This window comes from Dipodomys merriami, unplaced genomic scaffold (assembly GCF_024711535.1).
Source record: "Dipodomys merriami isolate MVZ:Mamm:240054 unplaced genomic scaffold, mDipMer1.0.p SCAF_886, whole genome shotgun sequence".
Classification (NCBI taxonomy): Eukaryota; Metazoa; Chordata; class Mammalia; order Rodentia; family Heteromyidae; genus Dipodomys; species Dipodomys merriami.
In genome coordinates, this window is record NW_027206497.1 from 326,551 (window position 1) to 338,655 (window position 12,105).

The 12,105-nt window shown below is 47.8% G+C and overlaps 1 protein-coding gene across 1 annotated transcript in view; it reads left to right on the top strand.

Moving 5' to 3' along the window:
* Positions 1 to 11,958: 11,958 nt before the first annotated feature.
* LOC138820439 (regulator of G-protein signaling 3-like) overlaps positions 11,959 to 12,105 on the top strand; it is a gene marked incomplete at its 3' end in the record, with an annotated part of 30,319 nt that continues 30,172 nt past the window's right edge. The window contains exon 1 of the mRNA XM_070012068.1: positions 11,959 to 12,054. The remainder of the gene's footprint in view (positions 12,055 to 12,105) is intronic.

The window sequence follows — 12,105 nt, forward strand, 5'->3', positions numbered from 1 at the left end:
TTTTCTAGTGTTGATTTCTTTGGTTATCCCTTTGTGGGGCTAGGGATTTGAGACTAGGATCTTGTGCAAGCTTGTCAAGTACTCTACCACTGATCTAAAATCCTAGCTCAGGATTATCTCTATTTAGCATAACAAATTCTACTTTCTGTAAAACAGAGAAGTCTTGGTAGGAGAATGCTTAGTGATAGAGAATGCTTGTTTCTACCTGATGTGGTACATGCCTCTAATCCCAGCTACTTGAAAGGCAGAGTCAGGAAAATAGCAGTCTGAAGCCAACCAGGCAAAAGTGTGAGTGAGACAAATGCTATACCACTTGAGCTACATCTCCAGCCTCGTTATGTGTTTTAACAGGTTTCCTTTGATTATTAGAGCCATTGAACATTTATTTATATTTATTGTCTCTTGGGAAGTAGCTTGTTCAAGTCTTTTGTCTGTTTTTCTATTGGGCTCTTTAGAGATGAATTATTCATTCATAAGGAGCTTTTTATATAATAAGGATATGTGAGCTAGCCTTTTATTTTCTGCTTTAACACTAACAACTGTTTCTAATTATAGGCAGCCATCTATAAATTGCTTTGGTCGCTGAATTATTGTGACATAATTCAAATACAAATACATGGGTGCATCTAAAGTGTATAATTCATTGATTTTTTTTTCACATATTCAGATGTGTGTAACCATCACCACAGGTGATTTTTATTATCTCAAAAAAGAAATTGTACCCTTTGGCTACCACCTACCAGCCTCACCTCATCTCACGAAACCTAAAATCTGTTTTTGTCTCTGTAAATTTGCCCATAGGGGATATTTCATAAAAAGCAAATCATTTATTTGGATTTTGGTGACTGTCTTTGTTTCCTTAGCACAATGTGTTTAGATGCAAGCATGCATCAGTACCCAGTTTCTTTTTATGGCGGTATAATATTTCATCATATGGCTATACCACGTTTTGTTTAATCATTCACGAGTTTATGTACTTTGGTCTGTTATGAATAATGGTGCTATAAATACTTGTTTGTCAGCTTTTGTGTGGACATGTGCTCTTCTCTTGGGTAAATCCCGAGGCATGGAATTGGTGGGTCAGTGGTATCTTGATGAGCAATGATCAGGCTGCTGGCTGTAGTTTTACTTTGCTACCATTGATGAATGAGGGTTCTAATTTATCCATAGCCTTCCTGACAATTATTACTTTTCTGCTCTAAAATGACAGCCAACCTAGTAACTGTGAAACTGTATCTCCTTGTGATTTTGTATCATGTTATAACTAATGTCATAGCTATGAAATGTAAAACATATTTTTGTCTTGAATGTTATAGTATTTACCCCAGGATTACACAATGGATTACTTTTTTCTTTGAACTTTAGGGTTTTATTCTTCAACTTCTAACATTTTAATCTGTGTAGGTTTTTATTTTGCCCAGTCATTTGCAGGATTGGATGTCCCCTTCCCTCCCTTTGCCTTCCTTCCCTTCCCCCTCCTCCCTTCCTCTCTCCCTCCCTCCCTTCCTTCCTTCTTTCCTTCTTCCTTCCTTCTCCTTTTTTCCTTCCTTCCTCCCTTCCTTCCTTCTTTCCTTCCGTCTTCCTTTTCTTCTTTCCCTTCCTCCTTCCGTCTCCTTCTTTCCTTCCTTCCTTCCTCCCTCCCTCCCCCTCTTCCTCCCCCTCTCCCTCCCTCCCCCCCCCTCTTTCTTTCCTGTTCCAAGGCTTTGAACTCAAGGCCCCATACTATGGCTGGCATTCTTTCACTTGAACCATGCCTATAGCTCAGGGTTTTTTTTTTTTTTTTTTTTTCTGTAAACTGGATGGAGTCTTACAGACTTTTTGTTGGCTTTGAACTATAATCCTCCAGAACTCAGCCTTCTGAGTAGCTAGGATTATAGGCATGAGTCACTAGCACCTGGTTTGCATGTAACTTCTTGTTGCACTTTTCTGTTGGGAAGTATGACCCACACTGCTAGCATTCTAAAAATGCCTTCCTCTGTTTACACATGAGCCACTGGGCGCTATTGTCAGTCCATTATTACAGATGACAAAACAAGGGAGCAGAGATGTTAAAGGTGATTCGCATTCTACTAGTAGTGAGTAAGAAGTGTTTCCCTTCCCTGGCCTAACATAAGGTATATTGCTCTCTTAATTCTTTGTTGGTATGAGAAGAGAAAATTACTCTCTCTCCTAATTTGCATTTCTTTGATTATTAATAAGGTTGGACTTTTATGTTTATTAGTGTAACTATATTTCTTTTTTGGCTTGTCAATTATATTATTGTCCAGTTTTCTTGTTTGTAAGAGCTCTTTATTGGTTAGGATATTAACCATTTGCTTATTGGAATTTGCCCATAACTATACTTATACTAATCATTTATCATCCAAATATTATCCTTTTGTTGATAATCAGATATTTTTGTATTTGTCTGTTTTAGGTAGCTATACATTGTCAGGTTTTTTCCTGCCCTGAGATGATAAGAACTATCTTATTTAGATACTTACCTTTTACTTTGTGTAAGGGGGTGGGGTGGGGGAGGGGCATGTGCATGCACCTGTTGGCCAGTACTGGGGTTTGAACTCAAGAGCCTGGACACTGTCCCTGAGATTTTTTGCTGAAGTCTGGTACTCAGTTCCACTTCTTGCTTTCTTTTTTGTGTGTATGACTAATTGGAGGTAAAAGTATCATAAACTTTCCTGCCCTGGCTGGCTTCAAACCACAATTCTCAGACCTAAGCCTCCTGAGTAGCTAGTGTTATAGATGTGATCCACCAGCACCCAGCTTTACTTTTTACATTTTTTTTTTTTTTGGTCCGGTCGTGGGACCTGTACTCTGGGCCTGGGCGCTGTCCCTTGGCTCTTCAGCTCAAGGCTAGCGCTCTACCACTTGAGCCACAGCACCACTTCCGGCTTTTTTCTTATGTGGTGCTGAGGAATCGAACCCAGGGCCTCGAGCATGCAAGGCAAGTGCTCTACCACTGAGCCACCTTCCCAGCCCCCACTACATTTTTTTCTCTGATGAAGGAGATGGGTTTCAGAGCCTTGGGATAAACACTATCTCTGAGTTATACACTAAAACCCCATATTTGTAGAAACTCATGTAGGTTTTCCCCCTTCCAAACAGTTGACTAGTTTTTCCAATCCCATTTTTGGGAGATGGGTACATGCTTTCCTCATTTCTTCATCTTTATCTTAGACCTAGTTTCCACGTAGAGGTGGGTTAGTTTGGAACTCTTTTGACCCATCTTAAACTGTCTATTCCTGAATCTCGTTGAGGCATTGGGCTTTCACACATCCAAGGCCAGCCCCCACAACCTTGAGGTTACCCACCTGACTCTGGTTAGCAGGTAGCTCCTCCCTTCCCTTCCCTTCCCTTCCCTTTTTTTTTTTTTTGTCAGTCATGGGGCTTGAACTCTGGGCCTGAGTGCTGTCCCTCAGCTCTTCAGCTCAAGGCTAGTGCTCTACCGCTTGAGCTACAGCACCACTTCTGGTTTTCTGGTGGTTTATTGGAGATAAGAGTTTCACGGATTTTCCTGCCCGGGCTGGCTTTGAACCGAGATGCTCAGATCTCTGCCTCCTGAGTAGCTAGGATTACAGGCGTGAGCTATCGGTGCCCGTCTCTTCCCTTCCCTTTTGTGTCCACACACTTCACTATCAAGCCTTACCCTGAATTGGTGAATTTGTCCTTACTCTCATAACCTATACTAATCAGCCAGCCCATCTTCTCTGCATTCCTCTGTAATTCTAAGTCTTATTAAAAATCATCTGGAATTGGAATTTTAGGTCCTGATTGTTTGTTTGAAAACATTAGTGCTATTGGGTATCAAGAATGGATGGCTACCTGTAACCCTAGTTACTCAGGAGGCTGAGATCTGAATAACCAGTGGTTTGAAGCCAGCTTGGGCAAGAAAGTCTGTGAAACTCTTACCTCCAACTAACAAGCAAAAAAAATTAGAAGTGGAGGTGTGGCTCAAGTGATACAGCATCAGCCTTGAATGAAAAAGCTAAGCAAGAATTTGAAGGCTTGAGTTCAAGCCCAGAAATTGTGCGTGTCCACATGCACACTCAAATAATTGATTTAAAATGGCATTATTTCATCAGTAGTTAAGTCTATATTTCTGCCTTCATTGCCTGCCTCTTCTTCACACCACAGCTTCTCATTCTGAATTCTAGGCTTTGATTTACTTTAGTTTAGAGATCTTTCTTGAGTAATTTTTCCAGAAAGAGTCTGTAATTTTTCCAGATAATGTGCTTTTCTTAGCCTTTTAGTCTGAAAATATTTGCCCTCATGCCTGAGTCATAATCTGCATGAATAAAGAACTCCATGTGAACAATCTTTTCCCCAAGAACTCTTAAGAGCATGCAGAGTGCTGTCCTGCCTTTAGTGTAATAGAGAGGGCTCTCTTTCCTTCATCCCTTCAGATTTCTTTTTTTTTTTTTTTACCTTACCCCCTCCCCCTCACCTGTCCCCTTCAGATTTCTTTATGGAAACAGGCAAGATTTCTCAATTCCAGTCTTCAGAATTCATAAATGTTACCAGATTGTTTCTGTTTCTAACTAAAACAATGTTGGTTATTTTTCCTGGTTAGCTCCTTCAGTCTGAACACCCAGTCTATCTTCACTTAATCAAAGACATTTTTCTGTTTATTTTCCCCAACTGTTTATGTTCTATGTTTATTTCCTTCTTTCTGGAAGTTTTACCTCAAATAATGATAATGAGCCTAACATTCATGGAGTGTACTTCCTTTCCTTCTGCTATAATATGTAGCTTGAACAATATTGTTCTTGTCTCTGACTTATAGATGAAGGAACAAACAGGGACCCTCCCTTCCCCAGAGCCAACCCACTAGTGATGTTGAGTGTTGACAGCAAGATCCTGTATGACCAGTGGGGGAAACTTGGAGGTTCTGGAATGATGCATCAACTCAGATTGGGATAATGAGACTCAGAGAGGGGCAGGGGTTATCAGAGTTGGGATATTTCCTCTCCTTTCCGTTCATTTGGTTTGAATGACCCTCTTCAGGCCTCTTCTGTCCCTGGGACTCTTGCATGGCTTCCGGGTAGATGTTCCTCTGCCTCCTGCTTTCCCTTTAGATAGCAGCTACGTAACTCTTCCTATTGCACAAACCTAGTTACCTTCTCAGTGCTGGAGGACTTTCCTGAGCCAGACTTTGAATAAGCTAGACTTTGAGTGCCTAATGTGCTGCTGGTATATTAAGGTTGCAAGTGGTAAAACAACAACAACAACCTAACTCACATGAGCTTCAGGTAGCAAATGGAATTCCTTGGATTTTGGAAGGGTAGACTTCATGCATAGCTGAGTTCAGGCCTTGACCAAGATCACCATCTTCTCCATTTCCTCTTAGTTTTATTCTACTTGCTTATGTGTTGGCTTCCTCCCTGCATAGTGGCAGCAAAGCTGCCAGAAGTACCACGGTCATTTCGACACCCTCTATCATTTCACCAGTCGTCTTGGGCCTGAGTTCTATTGGCTCCTATTAGGTCATGTGTCCATCTTGGTCACTGAAGACAGTGGGATAGATATGTCAGTTGTCCAAGGTCCTGTCATATGTTCATGTCTGGAGTGGGAGCTAGGCCAAGTCCATATGAATCACCCGATCACCTGATTGGACCACGGGGAAAGGAAGTATAGTTCCTCAGATGCCAAAGAAGGGTGAATGGAGGCCGATCAGGCAGACTCTTATATGACTTCTACTTCATCAACCAATATGGTCCCTGCTCCTACACATCTCCCAGTCCTGTGTGGTGGAAGGTCAGCTGGAGGAGAGACAGACTTCATCCAACTATGATGGGCTTGGAAAGCTGGGCAAGGACTTTGAATGTTGTTCTGAGGGCGGTGGGAGCAGCTCAGTTGGGTTTGTGTAGAAAGTTCACCTTGGCCAGCCTGTGGAGGCAGGAGCAGCTTGGAGCATTGTCCCTCAGCCAAGGAGAGGTAATGTTGGCCTGGACGAGGCTGGAGGGGCTAGGCTCTGTGAGAGGGGAAAGACCCATGTGGGAGGTGAGAGCTTTGAGATTTGGTGATGAATGGGAGGAAGGAATTTGGGATGACAGTGCTCAAGAGCCTGGGCTCAGACGCACAGGAAAATGGTGGTACACTCTGAGCTGGGAGCAATGGAGGGTGGAGAAGAAATGGACCCATGAGTCCACTGTGGATGAAGGCGGTGTGTCAGAGTCACAGGGAGAATTCAGGACATGGCCATAGAAAGTAAATCATGACCTGTTAAACCATCCCAGGGGAAAGGGCCGGCATTTGCATAGACTGTGTGTGATTCATTACTGGTTTTATAACACCTGTGCCAGCTATACCCTCTTCAGTAGGACCCCTTTTTTTTAGTCACACACTTAGATGTGGCAACATCACAGGACCATGAGATTCCATCATAAATTAGAATCATAAGTCTTTATCATTTTCCACGTGGAGACCACCCTTTGAGTGACTGATCTCTTGCAACCCCTGTACACATTTTAAAGACAGGGCAACTAAGACACCGAGAAGGAGTTATCTTTGCTCCAGAGTTGGCAGAAGGCAGCCACAAAGTATTTTGGCCCAGTCTTTTCTCTGCTGACCTTCTGCTTTCATGACCTGGGCTTAAGTCCAAGCAGTAGGTTAGACTCCAGGGAGTGAATGGATAGATTGTATCTAGCAGTCAAGGGCATGGGGCTGGCCTTGTCCCTAGCTGAGCTGGTGGCTGAACACTTCCCAGGAACTCTGGCTGTCAGGACACAGCCAGGCCCTGGAGTTGGCGCAAGCATAGCAAGTCGAGGATTGCTCCCAAAGCTTGAAATCTCAGAGCAGCATGAGGCCCATTGGGTGGGAGCCAGGATGGGAGAGGATCATGGCACCTGGCCATCCTGAGCTGCTACAGCCACCCAAGGTCAGGCTGACACTGCAGAGGCCAAAGCTGGCTGGTGGCAATCCTCAGAGCTGGCTTGGTAGGGTGACATTTGGCCTCCTGCTCACTACATGTGGGCTTCTCCTGGCTGTTGCTAGGAGCTCCATTTCCATGAACCGGTTGGGATTGTCCTTTGCTGCCTGAGATCCCTGAGGAAGGGACAGCTGGCAAGGGAGGGGTCATAGAGGAAGCACAAGACTGGAGGCAGAGTAGGTGGGTCAGGAGTTCAGGTGTTGAGTGACACTGTTGTGCATCTGCTTTGCCATGTCACCTTTCTGCATCTTCATTTCCTGTTTCGTGTGACGGGCTGGGGGCTATGGGTGATTAGTCTATTCCAGGCACCTGTTGGACCCTCCTTTGCCCCTCCCCCCCCAAATGCACAGGTCTACATAGAACTTAGCAGTTACATCAGCCTACATAGAACTTAGCAGTTACATCAGCCTTCCCAAGGCAAAAATCTGTCCATTTACACCTGATGGCCACAGTGACATCACAGCACCGCGAGCAGGAAGTGTGTCAAGCATTCCACGTGCATCACCTCAACTCGTACCCCTGGGAGGCAGATGCTAACCAGCGCCATTTGTACAGACAAGGCAGCTGAGGCTCAGGGATGTTGAAATGACTTGTGCTGTTTCCTCTGATCGCTTGCTGAGTCAGTTCCTTCAGTGAGAAAGCCTACAGTGCTGCGGGATTAACTGTGCAGGCGAGAGGTGGGGCTGGGATTTTAGACATGGAGGATACAGGCCAGGAAGCACAAAGGACTTTGGAGCCTTCAGACTTCAAGCCAAAACTCCCTGGGACCTTGAACCTGTGGATACCTGCTCAGTCTTCCTCTACTCCCTCCCTGTGTCACCTGCCCCCCACAGAAGAGAAAGGGCTGCATTTTAACAGCAGTGTGTATGCATGCCTAGGTGCTAGCACCCTAGGAGCCCAAACATGGCCGGACAGTCCCTGCTTGTAGTCAGTGCCCAGGTCTGCCATACTGGTAGCAGGCTGACCTGTCCCTTTGTGGCATAGGCTCCAGCACAGATCAGGGACACAGTTGTTATTGAAATAGCAAATGTGAACTTTCTTGGCTGACCCTGAGGTAGAAGCCTTTCTACATGGAGTTTGTGAACCCTCAAACCAGGGCTTGTGAGCCCTCGTGAGTGACAGCCCAGCGTTCCCTAGGTGGGATTGCACATTGCGAGACTGGGTGGGCTGGGGTGGGTGCACTGTTCATGGGGAAGGTGATGGGCAGGGCTCCGGGTAGGGTCTTGGGAATGTAAATCAGGCAACATTGAATTTAAGGCAGTGGAGACAGGTTAAGTGTGGGCCACAGGGGAGCAGGTCCTTGGCACCTGTCAGCATCCTTGGGCTGCTGCTATATCTCCCTAAAGGCCTCTCTGAAGCCTGAAGTCCTGCCTGAGAGTGCTAGCTACCCTCCGGGTCCCTGCTGAGCCTCCCTGGCCCCAGCCGAGGGCACTGATGCCAGCTCATCAAACCTGTGTGACTGGGCTCACGGGCCCTAGTGTTTGGGGGAACAACTGAGGTATAGCACGGGACTGACAAGTCACCTGGGTTCAATCTATAGCTTTGCAATGGCTGGCGTGTGACCTTGTCAGATTTCATAATCTTTCTTGGCAATGGGGATCTTGGCAATCCTACCTGATAGAGTTCTGAGGACTTGAGGAACCCAGGCTACTTGTCACCCTGAGAAGGGTGCACAACAGCAGGACGGGGAATGCCAAATGAGTGTTTGTTAAATAAAATATATGGATCATGCTGGGCACTCGTGGCTCATGCCTGTAATCCTAGTTACTCAGGAGGCTGAGATCCGAGGATCACAGTTTGAGGACAGCCTGGGCAGGAAAGTAAATGAAAAGGAAGGAAGGAAGGAAGGAAGAAAGGAAGGAAGGAAGGAAGAAAGAAAGAGCCAGAAGTGATGCTGTGGCTCAAGTGGTAAAGTGCTAGTATTGAGCAAAAGAAACTCAGGGACAATGCCCAGGCCCAGAGTTCAAGCCATAGGACTGGTGAGAGGGGGAAGGGAGGAGGAGATATGGATCAACAAATGGGAGAAACCCTGAATATGTAGGTGCTGAGCTCTGTGGGCTGTGAGAAAGCTGGACCTTACCACTTGCCAGGCCCTCATTGTAGCCACGCTGAGCAGCACCATCATTTACTCTGTGGTTCGGTGCCATGGATGGAGCACTAGATGGGGAGTTAGTTACCCAGGCTCCTAGCCTGGCTACCCAATGGCTGTGTATTTGTGGGCTAGTCACTCACCCTCTCTGTACCTCTGTTTCACTGGCTTGGCTAAAAATGTGGAGAAGAGTGAAAGATCCCCAGGGCCTCCCTAGTGGCTGTCAGCAGCCCCCTGATCCTGCCACAGGCTGTGCCCGGGAAGATGGCTGGCTCTACTCTGGGCATTTGGAGGCCCGGGTAGGTAGAGGACTATGGCTGAGACGGACTCCCTGGGGTACTAGATGCTTCCTAGCCTGGCCAGATCCTGAGCTCCTTCAGTCCCTTCCTCCTGATGATTGCATTCTGGACCTGTTCAGGGCCCAGCGTCCTGGTTTGGCAGAGCTGCCAATGTCTAATTATGGTCTCATTCATTAGACGATGTGTCTGCCCTCCATCTCCCACACTGCCTGGCAGCTTTGTGAATGGAGAGCCAGCCCACCTGTTCTCTGCCACATCCCCCAGGCCTCACTCAGGGACTGGTATGTAGTCCATGCGCTGGAGTTATGTGTTGACTGGAAGAAGACAAAACTGCAGGGCATCTTTGTGCCACACTGTCCTACATCTTCAGGCTCCTCACCTGAGCATCTTACCCCCTAGCACCAGACAGTCCATCCTGGGACCCACCAGCCCCATCAGGAAATAATAGCTCAGTCCCAGTAGAATTGGCCATCTCTTAGGACTTAGTTTCCTGATTTTGTGATTTTTTTCTCTCGGGAGCCTGTAGGCTATTTCCCAATCTGGAATGTTCCAGGGCTCTAGTAAGGACAGCCATGGCTCTGCTCCCAGGGATGTGATGAATGATAGGTAGGATTGATAGGTTAAGGATATTCTCTTAGAACTGCATACATGTGTGGCTCGGGAGTGTGCGAGGCCCCGGGAGAGAGAGACAGAAGAGAAAGTGTCAAGGGACAGACAGAGGGACATTTGGAGACACTGAGATTGCCACAGGAGAGAGAGAGGCTGAGAGGTGCAGTACTTTGGTCTAGCATGACTGAGGTGGGGTACAGGGAGGATGCACTGGCATCCAGGGTCCTTGGATGAAGATGGGAAGAGTCAGTGGATTGGGCCCCAGTCCACCCCTAGCCCCCACCCTCCCACTCCCCTACCCCTCACAGCTATGACATCAGAGAACAGCTCTGGCTGGCAGCTTTTTGCAGTGGTGAAGTTAGGTGTAGTCTTTAATCGTGGTCCTCACAGCCACTGAGCTGAGTGACAGTGGGCAGCTCTGAACTTGGGATTTCTTCTGTACCTGAGACTCTTCACCTGTCAGGGGGTAGTAAGAGTCCCCTGCCCTCCCCTTTAAAAGGTGTTGGTGAAGATTAAGTGAAGGAACAAGTACCAGCTCACTGAACTCCCTATTAATTCCACATGTGGGCAGGTCAAGGGCATCAGACCCATTTTACAGATGAGGAAAGCAAGGTCAGAGAAGGGCAGGGGCTTGCTCAGTGGGACCCAGCCAACCAGTGCTGGGGCTAAACTAGAATCGGGGTCCTCACCTCCCCAGTCCAGTACTCTTACCTCTGTCCTAGCACACTCCCATGGTTAGCAATGTCTCCTTCGTTCTTCAGAGGCAATCTGCCCTTTTGGGCAGAGGAGGGGCAAGTTCTTTGTCCAGCTTGCATTCTCCAGAGACTGGCACACAGGGTTCCCAATAACTATGTATCTAGTCCAGTGCCAGTGGCTCACCCCTGTAATCCTAGCTACTCAGGAGACTGAGACCTGGAGGACCTTGGTTCAAAGGAAAATTCTGGATACTCCATCTCTGAATAACCTGCAGAATTCTAGACTAGAGACACAGCTCTAGTGGTAGAGCATCAGCCATGAGTGAGCAAGCCGTGTGAGAGCATGAGACCCTGAGCTCAGACCCTGGTACTGGAGAAAAACAAAACAAAACCACAACAAAACCCCCAAAAAACAAAAATTAAAAAAAAAAGCCTCCATGTATCCAGCCGGGACACTGGGAGGTGACTAAAGCCACCACTCCCTGGCCTCCCCGAGGGCCAGTGCATTCTCCAGCCAGCTGTGTTGGCTGCAGGACCCTGAGTTCAATCGCAGCCTCCCAGTGGGACGGAGCTGCTGCATGGGGGTGGGGGTGTGACAGGGAAGCCTCAGTGATTGGCTGGGTCCTGCCAGGGAGCCGGGCTTTGCAGGGCTCCAGCCAGGGAGCCCCAGGGAGGTATGTGGGGTGGATCCCAGAGCTGGAGCATGCCACAGAGCAGGATGGCTGCTTCCCCCTCTACAGCTGCACTTTGGGGGGCCAGCTGGGGACTTGGGGATGGGTGGCAGGGGACCCGGCATGGTGGAGTTGAGCGTGTAAGCCAGGAGCCAGCGCAGCCTCTTCTGCGGAAGGACTGGCTGCCTGAGGACTCTCTTCTATGAGACATCCCTGAATCCTCCTTGGATGAAAGTGGTTTGGGAAAAAAAAAATCACAAGAGTTTTCTATTTGATCGAAGACAGAAATCCAACCTCTTTGCAAGAGTGGTGGCTGCTCGCTGGACAGGGTGTGTGTTTGGGAAGGCACTCGCTGGAGGAGGAGGAGGAGGAGGAGGGAGGGCGACAGAGGAGGAGGAGGGGAGGAGGAGGAGGAGGGGGAGGAGGGACGGGGTGATGCAAGGGTTTTGAGAAGAAAAAAAAAAAAAAGAAAAAAAGAAAACGCTACCTAGATGTGGGAGGTGGAACCTGGTCATTTGGTTCTGCTTTTCCCAGCAGGTACCGCTCCCCTGGGGAACTTGGGTAAGTCCATAAATAGCTCTGCTGACACAAAGGCGCTCTGTCTGGGGTAGGCAGCCCTGACACTGCCGGCCGGCTGCCCGCCCTAGCAGCTACAGCCTCAGCCGCCCGCCCGCGGGAGGAGCCGGGTGGAGACCCGGGCAGGCGGGCGGGCGGGCAGGCAGGAGTGCTGCCAGGAGTCGCCTGGGTTCCTGCTGGAGTGTGCTGGGTAGGTGCCTTGGTGACAGGGGTCTGTGAGGATGGGCTGGGGTGGGGTGGG